The sequence below is a fragment of the Lactuca serriola genome, chromosome 2 (genome assembly GCF_051521515.1).
Source record: "Lactuca serriola cultivar US96UC23 chromosome 2, Lser_US96UC23_V15, whole genome shotgun sequence".
In the NCBI taxonomy this organism is placed as follows: domain Eukaryota; kingdom Viridiplantae; phylum Streptophyta; class Magnoliopsida; order Asterales; family Asteraceae; genus Lactuca; species Lactuca serriola.
Window position 1 is genome coordinate 194,274,287 of NC_136409.1, and position 16,628 is coordinate 194,290,914.

General features: G+C 37.0%; 1 long non-coding RNA gene across 2 annotated transcripts; it reads left to right on the top strand.

Annotated features, from left to right (window-relative positions):
• Positions 1-8,180: 8,180 nt before the first annotated feature.
• LOC145090678 (uncharacterized) lies at positions 8,181-10,845 on the top strand. Of its 2 annotated transcripts, none has more exons than XR_013701707.1 (3): positions 8,181-8,357; positions 8,734-8,802; positions 9,615-10,845. It is a non-coding gene; the product is annotated as an uncharacterized LOC145090678 (long non-coding RNA). The 2 variants fall into 2 exon arrangements; XR_013701708.1 differs by having other exon boundaries at positions 8,181-8,353.
• Positions 10,846-16,628: the final 5,783 nt, after the last annotated feature.

Here is a 16,628-nt window from a genome sequence, read left to right on the forward strand (position 1 = left end):
TCGGCTGCCCTCGCATCCTATTTATAGGAGGCTGGAGCCTCGGAGTACACTGAGTGTACAGCAGTACGCGGGGCGTACGCTTCCGAATCGTCATGGCATGCGTCATCCGAAGAACTCGAGTGCGATGTGCGTCATGCTTCGCGGTACGCTGGGCGTACTTCGGATCAGATCGGTGACTCCTTCGGATATACATCCGAATTAAAGATTAAATTTAAATACAAATTATTTAATAAACTTCGGAAATTCATATCTTCTTCATACGAACTCCGTTTTCGACGTTCTTTATATCCACGCGTAGGTGAGACTACGCTCTACAACTCTCGTTTAGACTCCGTCGGCTAATTTTGAATTTATTTTTATTATTTACTTTTAGTAGGCCGGGACAGAAAAACTTCGTTATAAATTCATAACTTCTTCGTTTGACGTCCGTTCTCGCCTAACTTTTCATCGTTTCGATACCAAAAATGAGATCTTCGATTCTCGTTTAGATCGATTCGACTAAAAACCGCTCGATCTCAAATCGAGTATTTCGGGCTGCATACCGCTAAGTCGAAACTTCAGAAAATCATAACTTCCTCATACGAAGTCAGATTCTGGCGCTCTTTATATATTCGGAAACCTCGTTTCGACTACTACAACATTATCCAAAGATATCAAGTTTATTTTACACTTAAATTTTGACGCTTATTTTTATTCTTAATTAATCAAACCACATAATTAAGCAATTAAGCACAAAACACATAATACTCAAATAATACACTCTTATTATTTCAAAACGGGTTACAAAGGTTAACCTAGACTATTACATCAACGAAAATGCCTAGCCTGGAAACGCGGGCGTTACAATTCTCTCCCCCTTATGATGATTCCGTCCCCAGAATCACACATCAACAAACAAATGCGGATAGCGACTCAACATGTCACTCTCCGTTTCCCAGGTGAGATTTGGCCCATTCAAATTTTTCCAACGAACAAGCACTAATTCGACCATCTTGCGTCGAAGCTTCTTAGTCTTTCGATCAACAATTGCCTCAGGTTCTTCAATTAACCTCTTGTTTTCATCAATTCTCAATTCAGAAATTGGAATTATATCGGGAACTTCTGCCGTGAACTTTCTCAAATAACACACATGAAAAGTGTTGTGAATTCCATTCAGTTCCTCTGGTAGTTCAAGCTTGTAAGCTTGGTTCCCAATACTCTGAAGAACTTTAAACGGTCCAATAAACCTTGGACTCAACTTTCCCCTTTTACCAAATCTTATAAGTCCCTTCCACGACGAGACTTTAAGCAAAACCGAATCTCCAACTTCGATGGTCATTGGCCTTCGCTTCTTGTCAGCATAGCTCTTTTGACGATCTTGAGCTGCTAACATTCTTTCTCTAATTATTTTCAACTTTTCAGCGGTTTGATGGACCATCTCGGGACCCATAAACTGCTTTTCTCCAGCCTCAAGCCAACAAGACGGCGTACGACACTTCTGTCCGTACAAAGCTTGATAAGGTGCCATCTTTATGCTCGAGTGGAAACTATTATTGTAGGAAAATTCTACCAAAGGTAAATGTTCATCCCATTTACCTAGGAATTCCAGGGTACATGCTCTCAGCATATCTTCAAGCGTGTGTAATGTTCTTTCACTCTGGCCATCAGTCTGCAGATGGTAAGCTGTACTTAAACACAACTTGGTACCCAATTCCTCTTGTAGACTTTTCCAAAACCTCGAGGTGAAACGGCTATCACGATCCGACACAATCGTTAACGGAACACCGTGAAGCCTCACAATTTCCTTCACGTAAGAATTTACAAGCTTCTCCATAGACCATTTCTCCTTGGCTGCTATGAAATGCGCACTCTTAGTGAATCGATCAACGACCACCCAAATTATGTCGTGACCATTCTTTGTTTGGGGCAGTTTAGTGACAAAATCCATAGCAATGTCTTCCCACTTACCCATAGGCACAGGCAATGGTTCTAAACTCCCGTACGTTTTCTGATGTTGTGTTTTTACTCTCGCATAAGTCACACACTCAGCCACATACTTTGCAACATCAAGCTTCATCGTCGGCCACCAGTAGTAGGGTTTTAGGTCCCTATACATTTTAGTGCTACCGGGATGAATCGAGTACATGGTTTTGTGAGCTTCTTCCATCAGAAGATCTCTGACTCCTCCAGTCTTAAGTATCCAAATCCGATCTTGGAACACCTTCAGTCCATGACTGTTTACACCGAACACCAACGTTTTGCCCAAACGTTCCTCTTTTCGGTCATTCTTCTCAGAAGCTTCGCTTTGAGCTTTCTTTATACTTTCCAAAATAGTCGAGACAACTTCAATTCTCAACGCTCTGGTCTTTTCCTTTCAAGATTGACTTTCCGACTAAGAGCATCAGCAACAACATTAGCTTTACCGGGATGGTAAAGTATCTCACAGTCGTAGTCCTTGAGTAACTCTAGCCAGCGTCGTTGCCTCATATTCAATTCTTTCTGATTAAAGAGATATTGGAGACTCTTATGATCAGTGAAAAGTTTGCATTTCGTGTCATAGAGGTAATGCCTCCATATTTTCAGAGCGAAAACTACCGCTGCCAACTCCAAATCATGAGTCGGGTAATTCTTTTCATGCTCCTTCAGCTGTCGAGACGCATATGCTATCACCTTTTCTCTTTGGGTCAAAACACAACCCAATCCAACCCCAGACGCATCGCTATAAACAGCAAAGTCTTCAACTCCATCGGGTAAAGAAAGTATCGGTGCCTCGCATAGCTTCTTCTTTAGCTTCTCGAATGCCTCTTTATGCTTATCACTCCAAGCATAAGTAGCTCCTTTGTGGGTCAAAGCTGTTCATGGAGTAACAATCGAAGAAAAGCCTTGGATAAACCTTCGGTAATATCCGGCTAATCCTAAAAATCTTCGGATCTCCGTGGGACTTTTCGGTTGCTCCCACTTCATTACAGCTTCAATCTTTGCTGGATCAACCATTATCCTTTCTTGGTTGACCACGTGACCCAAGAATTGGACTTCACGAATCCAAAAATCACACTTAGAGAACTTTGCATACAGCTTCTCCTTCTTCAAGACTTCTAATACTTCTCGTAAGTGTCTGCCATGCTCCTCTTGGCTTTTTGAGTAGATCAGAATGTCATCTATAAACACTATCACAGATTTATCTAGGAACGGATTGCAAACCCTATTCATTAAATCCATGAATGCTGCTGGAGCATTGGTTAGTCTAAATGACATAACCAAAAACTCGTAGTGTCCATATCAGGTTCTGAATGCAGTCTTCTCTATATCCTGCTCTCTTACTTTCAGCTGATGATATCCCGACCTTAGATCGATCTTCGAGAAATAGCTCGAACCTTGCAATTGATCAAATAGGTCATCAATCCTTGGCAACGAGTATCTATTCTTTATTGTTGCCTTGTTCAGCTCTCTGTAATCAATGCACATTCTCATACTTCCATCTTTCTTCTTCACAAATAACACCGGAGCTCCCAGGGTGATGAACTAGGTCTAATGAAACCTTTGTCCAATAACTTCTGAAGTTGCATCATCAGCTCCTTCATCTCCGTCGGTGCTAATCGGTAAGGTGCTTTTGCTATTGGCGTGGTTCCTGGTAACAAATCTATTTTGAACTCCACTTGTCTATCAGGTGGTAATCCAGGAAGATCTTCGGGAAATACTTCCGGATAATCACACACCACTGGAATACTCTGCATCACCTTCTTTTCCTTCTTAGCATCAATCACGAATGCTAAATATGATGTACATCTCTTGGTCAAACACTTTCTGGCTTTCATTAGGGAAATGATTCCATAATTTACTCGCCATTTGTCCCCGTACACCATAAATGAATCCTTCCCAGGCGGGTTTACTTTAACTATCTTCTTCTTGCATAAAATTTCGGCATTATTGGCGCTAAGCCAATCCATTCCCAGAACGATGTCGAAACCATTAAGTTCGATAGGCAATAATTCCTCGTGAAACTTATTCCCATTAAGGTCGATTAAGATGTCTTTCATACGATGGCTAACAGGTACAAACTTGCCACTAGCTACTTCGACTAATAAAGCATTATCTAGTCTATCAACAGGAAAGGCTAGTTTTCTACCAAACTCATGCGAAATAAAGGAGTAGTTGGCTCCAGAATCAAACAAAATTTGAGCAGGTAATTCGTTTATGAGAAAGGTACCTGAAGTGACATTAGCTTCATCTTTCGCAGCTTCGAGTGTCATCTGGAAGGCTCTTGCCTTCGGCTTTGGTGGAATGTTGGGCTTAGCTGCCTCCTTCTTCTTCGGACAGTCTTTCAAAATGTGCCCCTCTTCATTGCAACCAAAACACATCCTTTTGTTGTTCGGACACTCATTGGCAAAATGCCCAATTTTTCCGCACTTGTAGCAGGTTACATCCTCACTACATTTCCCAAAGTGCTTTTTCTTACACTTATCACACCATTTCGCTTCGCCTCCTTTTCCTCCACCAAACTTTTTCGAATCAGATTTCAAAAATTTGCTTTTCTTACTGGAACCAGATGTTCCCTCAAACTTTCTCTTCTCACCAACCTCAACGTTGTTGGTGGTTCTCCCCTTAATCATATTCTCAACAGACTTGGCAGCCCAGATAGCTGCCTCTAGAGTATGTGCCTGACGTACTGGCACCTTGTACTCCCATGGGAGTCCCTTCGCATACCGGTCCACCTTTTTCAACTCCTCTGTGACGATACGCAAGGCAAACTCCATCTTATCGGTGAAGTTATTGGTGTATTCATCAACTGACATGCTGCCTTTCGTCAATGCCAAAAACTTATTCTCCAACTCCAATAGATTTTGAGCCGAGTAGAACTTGCGCTTGAACTGCACCAAGAACTCTGCCCATGTCAATTGCAGTGGCTCATTAGGGCTTAACGTCTTCCCTAGAGTGTTCCACCAACGAACGGCTCCACCTCGGAATTGATGCACTGCATAGATAGTCTGCAACTTGCCTCTGTAGCCACAAGTCATGAAGGCTAACTCCATTTCAGAGATCCAATCCATCACTCCGATCGGGTCCTCCTTTCCATTGAAGGTCGATGGTTTGCAAGTTAGAAAGTCCTTGTACTTGCATCCCATTCCATCATTCCTTCCATCATGGTTGTTTTGCCTAACTATCGGTGGGTTGGCTTGACCAATAGACCCACTGAAGTTTCCACCTTCCGAGTGCCCTTCATTTAATTCAGGCTCTTCCACATGAATTGACAGTTCTTCACGATTCTGTTGAAGCAACCACCTAGTCTCCTCCATTTGACGATCCAACATTGTTTGAATCATCATTTGCACACCAGCCATGGTTATTGGCTAAGGTGTTGCTGCTACGACAGGTATTTGCTCAATCACTGGTGGTTGATTCCTGTTTTCATCAGCATTTCCAACTCCACTTCTTGTTCTCACCATTTTGATCTACACACCGAATAAGGTGAAATTAGATCCTCATTCACGATAGATATTCAAATCATCCTTATCACTCCGAAACGTTTACATGCTAGTTCTAATATCGTAGACGCACGCTTAGAATCCTACACACATAAAGTTTCTAGATCCGGTCAGCAACAGACCATAGATCCGAACAAATAATATCATATATGGCAACATATAACATTTAGCACATAAAGCATTTTAGGCAACTTTCCTAAAATAAACTAGTGCTCGTGTCTAAAATATCACAGACACACATCTCAAAATTTCACTTAGCATTCTAAGTTTAAGTCTAGAAATCCTACAAATTCCTAGTTCGCTTAAACTAATGCTCTGATACCAACTGTGACATCCCCAAAATCTCGGCCAGAAAAGACCGATTTTCATTTATGCTTTTACAGTAATTTCAAAGTAAATCCTTTTGATTTGAAAGAGTTGCGGAATTTGTTCCCAAAAACAAAACGTGATAAAACAATGTTTACCAAAGCATTTCATAAAAGAAATGTATTTTCATTATATAATCAAAACTCGGGATGTCATGTTCCGATACAGACCATAAAGCATAAACGATAACATTACAAGTCATTCAACAAATATATACATATACAGACTTGTAAACAAAACAACTTGATGGTTCATCCATCTTATGCCCTTGCGCCACTTCCTGTAATACAAATAAAACTGAGTGGGCCAGGCTTGGGAGCCTGGTGAGCATATAGGGTTTTCAACCCACAATAAATAATTAAATTAATTTTCATCAACCAACAATAACCCAATTACCCATTCCCGTTATTCTCACTTTATGTCCCTAAAATAACTAACACAAGGGACCTAGTCTAAGAATATTTCATCGGGGTGACAACACATACTTCGGGGGTTCCTCAACAATATAAGTCAAATAAGGCAACCACGAGGGGGATGGAGTACAGCGAATGAACAACCAAGTTCATTAAAACCTACAGGTGGTGAGCCTGCTAGTGTTCCACATGACCGTTTAGAAAAGTCTGTGGTCGTCATCTAAACTTCGCTAGATGACTAAATCAAAACAACAACGAGGCCTCTCATCTGTTTATTACACACCAACCATCTACCCATGTTCTACCCAACATATTAGTAGATAAAAATATACATTTTATACATAGTTTAAAAACCTGTATAGCATGCTTTAATCAATACTTATTTCACATAACAGATGAGGCACACACACACCTAACACGTATTTCATAGAGAATAAATCATATCTATGAGATAGAAGAAAGTGAATATACATTCACACATATAACACAAAATATACACATAACACGTATTTCGTAGAAAATACTTTATAATTATGCGTTAGAAGAAAGTAACCACACACTCACGCATATAAACAACAATATACTTAATACACTCAAACCATACTTGTATTATTATCGTGTTTATGAAAGGTAGTATACACTCACTTGATCGAAAGATGATCGGACAACACTACGGCTTGCAGAAGTAGTAATTCTCAGCAGATCTGGAAGATCTCTACAAAAATTGAAATTCTCGTGGGCAGAGCTTCGGCTCGGGAATCGCACTTCTCGGGATCTTTGGGATCTCGGGACTTGCTTCGGGACTCGGGAGTATTACTGGGGCTTCGGGGTACTTCTGGCATGCAAATCGAGGCAAAACGGGAGAGAGAAGAGAGAAAAAAGAGCAATTGAGTCGGTTGCCCTCGCATCCTATTTATAGGAGGCTGGAGCCTCGGAGTACGTTGGGTGTACAACAGTACGCGGGGTGTAACGCCCACAGATCCGGGCTAGTCAATTTAGAGGTAATAGGGGTCGAAAACGACTTTTCGACAAAAAGATTATTTAGAATAAATAATCTTAACCAAGTTGTAGAATATTTCACAAGGTTTCCGTACATATAAAGAACGCCGAAATCCGAGTTATAACGAAGAAGTTATGACCCATCGAAGTTTCGCGTCGGAACCGGCACGGCACCGGGAAGCGTAAATAGTAAATTTATGATAGAGCGAAATTTAGCCTTATCGATCTAAACGAAAGTCATAGAATATGTTAAACTAAGAACATCGATAAAAAGAACGCCCAAATCTGACTTCGTATGAAGAAGTTATGATTTTTCGAAGTTTCGGATTAGCGGTGTACAACCCGAAATTCGAATTTTAGATCGATTGATTTTTAGCCGACACAACCTAAACGAGAATCGAATATCTCGTTATTATTAGCGTAACGATAAAAAGACAGACGAAAATGGACATCGGATAAAGAAGTTATGAGATTTTAACGGACCAATCCTGTCCCGGTCTGTTAAAAATATAACTTTAAAAATAAAGTCAAAATTAGCCGACGGAGTCTAAACGAAAGTTGTAGAGTACGTCTCCACCTACGCGTGGATATAAAGAACGTCAAAAACGGAGTTCGTATGAACGAGTTACAAATTATAATAGCATATTTACGTATTAAAATAAAGTATAAATCATGTATACGTACACATATATATACATATGTATATATCATTAGAAAGGTATCGACGATGCGGTCATTATAAGACTAATGTTGAGTTCTTTCGACATTAGTTTAGTACAAATATCATTAAATCCATTTAAAATAGTATTATAGAGGGGCGTTTAGTTGTTTATATAACTAAAAGGTCATTAAGTAATTATGGAGGGTAGTTTTTGAAAATTCAATTAGTATAAATAAGAGCCTTGGGCTCTCATATTTCTTGCACCATTCTCTTGATTCAAGAGTCTTTCTCTCCTTATCCCCCGAGCATTTCGGTCCCTCGTGATTCGACTTCTCTTTCTGTAGTTTCAGTATAGTAAGGTGAGCGCTGAAGCGCTGCACGAATCTTTCTTAGAAAGATTCAGCGACGAAGTTCTGCCCCTGCAGAGCCCGACTCCTAGCTAAAATCCCCTTGTAAGTAAGTTATGCTTACCCTATTTTAAAATATAGTTTATATTTAAAATTAGTATTGTTATTATAAATTTATAATAAATATTTGAGCTATTATTATGACTTATATAAGTGTCGTTATAATATCTTTTTAATTACTCGCGGTACGGGGAATCTGGTTTAAAGGGCCGTATAGGGTTGTTGGATTTCAGAAGTGCTATACGCCAAAATGGTCCTGCCCTCCGGTGTTTTATGTTTGGCCCCTGTCTGTACATAGTGGTTGGAAAGTATTGTTTAAACGCTTATATAATAATAATAATAATAATAATAATAATAATAATAATAATAAGACTAATAATTAGTCACGGTAATATTAGACTAAAATATAATGGTGATAATACTAGATTTCGTCGAAGGAAATTATTTTAAAGTAAACGAAGCGCTGTCCAAGTACCGAGTCACCACCTTCTCAAGTGAGTGCATAGTTACTTTCATCTTACACATATATGAAGTATTTAATGTATATTACGTGTTGTGAGTGCATGGTCCCTTTCATCTTACACATAAATATGAAGTATTTTATTATAAATTTACGTGCTATATGTGCATATTGTCTGAATACTTGCTGTCTATGCTGGTGAAAGATTTTTATACATGTTTAAATGATGTAAATTGTATAAAGTATTTTATATCTACAAGATATGTTGGGTAAAACATGGGTAGATGAATGATGAGGGATAAAAGCTGAAATAGAAGAAGATTAGTAGCATGGACCTAGTGCCCTATAGGTATACATTGGCATCAGTGGACCTAGTACCCTATAGATGAGCACTAGCAGCTGCGCCACAACCCGTAGATGTTTTAGATCTACGGTAAACATCCTAGCAGCTGCGCTCTAAGGACAGTATCGGCAGCTGCGCCTAATAGGGAGCCTTATGACCATGACAGTGGCGTTAAAAGGTCAATACCGGCAGAAGCGCCTCATAGGAAATGTCCCAATTCTGGCAGCTGTGCCTAAGTGACAAGATTAGCAGCTGCGCTTGACCAAAGTGTCATTGGCAACAATGGACTTCATGTTGTTTCCTTAGGATGATCCTTAGGAATGAATGAATGAGAAATAGCTGATTCTTAGGGTAGATCCTTAAGAATAAAGAAGATAATGGGGATGGGTAATTGGGTTGATTATTTGATTGTTTAAACATAATAATTATATTATTGTGGGTTGAAAACCCTATGTACTCACCAGGTTTCCCAACCTGACCCACTCATTTTATTTGTATCACAGGTGTCGATATGAAGTCACATTACACTGAGAGATTTAAAAGAGATGTAGATCACTAGTGTAAATAAATGTAAGTTCTGTTTATGCTTATGTTTTTGTAATGATGATGACATCCCAAATGTTTTTAAAAGTGAATAAAAATATATTTCTTTAGAAATGCTTTGATAACGCGATTATCATGTTTTTCTAGGAACAAATTCCGCAACATTTTTATTAGAAGAAGTTACTTTGATTTTTATAAAGCATAAACAAAATCGGTCTTTTCTGGCCGTGAAAATGGGGATGTCACACGGGGCGTACGCGTCCGAATCGTCATGGCATGCATCATCCGAAGAACTCGAGTGCGAGGTGCGTCATGCTTCGCGGTACGCTGGGCGTACTTCGGATCAGATCGGTGACTCCTTCGGATATACATCCAAATTAACGATTAAATTTAAATACAAATTATTTAATAAACTTCAGAAATTCATATCTTCTTCATACGAACTCCGTTTTCGACGTTCTTTATATCCACGCGTAGGTGAGACTACGCTCTACAACTCTCGTTTAGACTCAATCGGATAATTTTGAATTTATTTTTAGTAGGCTGAGACTGAAAAACTTCGTTATAAATTCATAACTTCTTCGTTTGACGTCCGTTCTCGCCTAACTTTTCATCGTTTCGATACCAACAACGAGATCTTCGATTCTCATTTAGATCGATTCGACTAAAAACCGCTCGATCTCAAATCGAGTATTTCGGGCTGCATACCGCTAAGTCGAAACTTCAGAAAATCATAACTTCCTCATACGAAGTCAGATTCTGGCGCTCTTTATATATTCGGAAACCTCGTTTCAACTACTACAACATTATCCAAAGATATCAAGTTTATTTTACACTTAAATTTTGACGCTTATTTTTATTCTTAATTAATCAAACCACATAATTAAGCAATTAAGCACAAAACACATAATACTCAAATAATACACTCTTATTATTTCAAAACGGGTTACAAAGGTTAACCTAGACTATTACATCAACGAAAATGCCTAGCCTGGAAACGCGGGCGTTACAATTCTCTCCCCCTTATGATGATTCCGTCCCCAGAATCACACATCAACAAACAAATGCGGATAGCGACTCAACATGTCACTCTCCGTTTCCCAGGTGAGATTTGGCCCATTCAAAATTTTCCAACGAACAAGCACTAATTCGACCATCTTGCGTCGAAGCTTCTTAGTCTTTCGATCAACAATTGCCTCAGGTTCTTCAATTAACCTCTTGTTTTCATCAATTCTCAATTCAAAAATTAGAATTATATCGGGAACTTCTGCCGTGAACTTCCTCAAATAACACACATGAAAAGTGTTGTGAATTTCATTCAGTTCCTCTGGTAGTTCAAGCTTGTAAGCTTGGTTCCTAATACTCTGAAGAACTTTAAACGGTCCAATAAACCTTGGACTCAACTTTCCCCTTTTACCAAATCTTATAAGTCCCTTCCACGGTGAGACTTTAAGCAAAACCGAATCTCCAATGTCAAAAGTCATCGGTCTTCGCTTTTTGTCAGCATAGCTCTTTTGACGATCCTGAGCTGCTAACATTCTTTCCCTAATTATTTTCAACTTTTCAGCAGTTTGATGAAGCATCTTCGGTCCCATAAACTGCTTTTCCCCAGCCTCAAGCCAACAAGACGGCGTACGATACTTCTGTCCATACAAAGCTTGGTAATCCATCCAGGAGGTTGTGGACCCAACATCCATTATGTATACTTTCTGGTTGTGTGTGGTACTTTGGGGGGACTCACTAAGCTTTGGCTTATAATTTAAGTGTTATGTTTCAGGTACTTATGATGATTGGGGCAAGACGAAGGCTTGATCATGCACGTCCTTCAGATTTTATGAGATTTGATCTTGGGATACTTTGATTTTTGATTTTGACACTTTGCAAAATATGTTTTGTAAACAATTATTATTTTGGTTGGTTTTGAAAAAAGAAATTATCTTGTGTTTTGAGATGTTACACTATGTAGATCTTGATTTTCATAATATACCATTTTCCATGTAACCAAACTTCTTTGTTCAAATGGATTTGGTGATTTAGAACAAAAACATAAAGTTGGTATTATCAAGGGTATTTATGGTGATCATGGTTATCTCGATGCTTCGTTGTCTACTTTGAATGTTGATTCTCCATGGGTGAATATTTTAAAGGTGAATAGTGGTTTACATGAAAAATGAATCAATTTTTTTTTTCTTTTTGCAAGAAAAAAGTTGGTAATGCTTCTCTTACTTCCTTGTAGAAAGATGTTTGGTTGGGTGAATCAACTATGATGCTTCGATTTCAGAGAATATACGTGTTAGATTTAGCTAAGTCGGTTTTGGTTATAAATAAAATGGCTCAAGAGGGGTGGCTGATTTCAATATATTGAGCTCCTAGGTGGGTATGGGTGCAATTGGCGGAGTTAGTTGCGTTGTTTAACATCATATCTCTGTGACACCAATTGAATCGTTAGGTATGGTCAATAGTGGGGTCGAGAATTTTTTCCCTAACTACCGTCAAAATTTTTATTGACAAACACACTCTTTTGATTGGTGATGTTCCTTCCATGTAGAACAATTTGGTGCCTAAGAAAGTGAATATATTTTTTAGAGACTCTCTTTGGTTACACTTCATTCGAGAAACAATTTGGTTAAAAGAGGTTTGGATTTCCCTTTGATTTTTTGTCCTCTTTGTGAGCCGCGACTTGAATCGACAAATCACTTGTTCTTTTTGTATGATTTATCTACCTTTTTATAAAAAAAAATGGTTCATGATGGGATAGGGATAATCTGGATTTTAAGTGTTTTGGCGATTGGTCTCTTTGGTTTAAAGGCTTGCGGTTGTTCGGTTTAATCAAGGAGGTTTTGGAAGATGATTCATTCACTATTTGGTGGGTTGTCGGTTTTAACGAAATGTGTGTTTATTCTAGGTTAGGAAACGTAAAAAATATGATTTATTCGATAAAAAATTTTACTCATTCGTTTTTTTCTAGGTGTGCAATAGAAGTAGAAATGTTAGTCCGAACTGGATTGGATGTCTTTATAACCTCAATATCATAATTTCTTTGATGTAACCGTTGTTAATCTATATTCTTGCTAGCTTTTTATGAAACTTCTCCGCTTAAAGAAAAAAAAGTCGATAAACCACAAATGCATGTATGTGCAATAAAGTTCCATATGTCTATATACCATATGCTACATGCTATAATATCATATGAACATTTAATTAATCTTGTATAGATAAAATAATGTACCTAAAAAAAACTACAAAATATCACATGAAACTCACTTTAGCTTTTGTCATCCATCATACATCTACATGCTTTCAGCCATCATACAACTACAAACTCTTAGTTATCATACAACCATACATAAGCTATTACTAATATTAGTGGCCACATTGTGAATGCATAATTATACGTAGTTTGGAAGTAAGATAAACAGTTGAACAAATGATCATACCCGAAAGTAATATATCAAACAAGAACCATGCAATAAGGTTAGGTCATAATTCTAAGGTTATCTAACTTAAACTACATGCAACCCCTATCAAATTTACTCAACAACCTACCAATATTAGCAATAACCCACCCAAACATGATACTTATAAGTACCATATAATCAATCAGTTAATCAAGCACATACATAACCCATACTACTCTAATCTACTAGCATAATCGTACCCTAACAATACATATATCATATTATACAAATGATATATAATGTCACTCATAGTATAGTGAGAAAACTCACATGGCTCTAACAAGAAACCCAACAACAACCTCTGTATTCGAAACAACTAGCACAAACCACCTAACACCAATCAGGAACCAATCCTTGGTCAAATACTCAATTCCATCAAAATTTAACAAAAATTCAAATTGTTCAAAAGTCAACGAGTCAATGCCTCACGCGCCGTATCGGCTCTTGGACACGTCGCGTATACTAGAAGATAAAATAGTCGCGAAAAGCATGAAGATGCACTTTTCAACCGCTAAAAGCATGGCGCGCTTCCTCACTTAACAACATCTTTTTTAAAGTTCTTAATCCATTTAGACAATGGCTAGAAATCTCATATTTGAAACTAACAATGATCTTAATGGATAATGTTTCCAACTTTATTCATTCACAAGTCCTTAACAAGCCATATCTTAAACCTTAATACTAAAAGAGTCCAAAATGCTACTAGAATCATGCATGGATCAAAAGCCAAGATAAAAATCACTTCTTTTCACCAATATGGGTCTATGAGACCATGAAACACAATCTTTGGGACTTATGACTTCCTTAACTCCACCCAAATCCATAAAAAGACTAAAACATGAACAAAACCTAGATCTAGGAAGTAAATCACATTAATGTGGAGATTTTATACCTCAAAAACGTTTAGAGAGTTGTGAAGATGTTGGAACAACCCTAGATCTTGCTTCCCTTGGAACTAGAATGGTTGACTTCTTCTCTCATGCACGCCAACAATGGATGCAATGAAGCTAGGGTTTTGAGGTGAAAGGGGATTTATGGGTTGGAGGCTAAGCATTAAGGGAAACCCTATAAGTTAAGGACCTCATATAGGGCCCAAGGGCCGATATGTAAAGTTTTGAATCTTTGCGGCGGTATGCTACGCTTATCCAAAGCTACGTCACGCTTCTCATTTAATTGTCGCACCACGCTTTAGGTCTTTCCCAAAATCCTATATTCTTATATTCCTCTTACCAACACCTACCAATCCCAAAAACATGCGTTACGTGAACATAATGGTAAACAACATGTTATCCAGTTGATGTAACGAGTAAATGCGATGATCTGGGTAGTTTGTAGTCACCACTTTTGTACCTAAGTAGATCAAGTCCTTAAGGGGTTATTTTTATTTATTTATTTTTATTATTATTATTATTATTATTATTATTATTATTTTGGTATGACATGCACAACGGATCGAGGTCATACCAATTAGGAACGAAACTTGACCACTAACATTAAGGAGGGGGAAACAAAACTTAACAAAAAACTATATAAAAAAGTTAATTATGTTCAAAGTTATAATATATCAAAAATTTAAATAAAATTATCAATATGCAATATTTTTATATCGTTAATCAACAATTACTAAAAAGAGTTAAAATAAGTGGCCAATCTACATTCTTTTCCTTCGAAAAGGACTTTAAAGAGACATGAAAATTTTATCCAATCTTTAAAAGCATTTATCTATGCATATAATGATTACAATCGTTTACAATTGATAACTCAAATTCATAATCACAATTCCAAACCATATTTCATAAAAGAAGAAAAAATAATTTTCAAATAACAAACTCCTTCAAACTCATTAAAATAAAACAAATTACATGGTAAATATAAATCAATTCAAATGACTCTTTAAATTAAGTGAATGGTTACTTAAAGTAATAAAATAAATCATCCCATTGAATTAGATATTAAAATACTAATAGTATATTAACCGTTTCCAAAACACTAGTAGATAGATTAGCCCACTAAACTAGTCCAATGATATAGCCCAATCCATTAAGGGAAACCAACAATACACCCTATGGCCTGTTGGCCTGTCGTATTTCGCACTAGATGTTTTGGTCATTGGTGTTGTTTGATAAAGGAGGATGACAAAGATAAGGTGTGTTGTTCATAAAACAACCATTACGTTTAGGACTGGGCAAAGACTAAAGCACTAAAGTTAAACGCAATAACGAAAGAGAAAAAGAAGCCACAAAAAGTTGAAACGGATTACGGATAAGAAGTAAGAACATGGGTTACTTACTTCTCTTAAACATTTTATCAAACATCCTCAAGGCATTAGATGTTGATATCTCGTATTTTGCAAAAAAAAAAAAATTGTTAATTCAAGAAAACATAAATCATTGTTCACAAACCAACCATATGGTGGAACAAATAGGTTTGGTTGCAAAGATAGTTATCATGTTAAAAATTATATGTAAAGACTTGTATTCATCATTTATTGTGTGAAAAACACCAACATTATCGAATAATACGGTATCATTGTTACTAAAAAAAGTTATGTAAACACATTTTTCTTAAAAAATTAATTGAGCGAATGCGAATCCTATAAGTTGGTTAGACGAAACATATCAGTTATCACAATATAATAGTCTATTATTATAAATGTGTGGCCCTTCTCATGATATCTAACTTTTGTGTTTCCCATTTTCCTAAGCAAAGTATATCTATAAAGTTGGTCCCTTTATAATTAAGTTCTTGAGAGGATGTTTTAATAATTTAATCCCACTAATTTCCAAATAAAACGACAATAACCAACTATCATCATTTCAGAAAAAAAGGAACTATTCATTTATATCAAGACAATCATATACACATGAATAAATATATAATTGTAAATTTGTAATGCTTTATACTGATGCTATTTAAAACAAGTCGTGTAACCAAGTTTTCTGAGTTTTACAATTGCTAAGATTTGAGATAAGCAATCATATTGCACTCATGATCGAGTCAAGCAAGTAAATAGTAATGCGTATAAAACCAAAAACTTTATCGGACTTTGATATTAATCATATTATGTAGCAAAATATAGCAAACATTATAATAGAAAACAATATATGCAGCATAGCTTTAAAAGATAATAGAGTGTACATGCCTACATTGAAGACAAGTACATGTTATATATACGAATACCAAATCATACAAATTAAAGTAAAATTTTACATTGAGGTTGGAATTACTTTGACTAACCAAGTGATTTTTCTACACCCTTATTTTTTAAATTTATCGTATTATATAAAAAAATATAGCTATTATAATTAATATTAATATTATAAAGAATTTATATTTGAAATTACAATTGAACTAAAATTGCAACTTATTACCAAACTTAAAAGTTTTAAACATCTCCAGCTAGAAATAGCCCCATCTCACCCAACAATTACTCCACCCCCACCCTCCACCCTACCCCACCCTCACCATATATAAAAAATCATCGCTTATTCCATTATATGTCACTCCTTAAGTCTA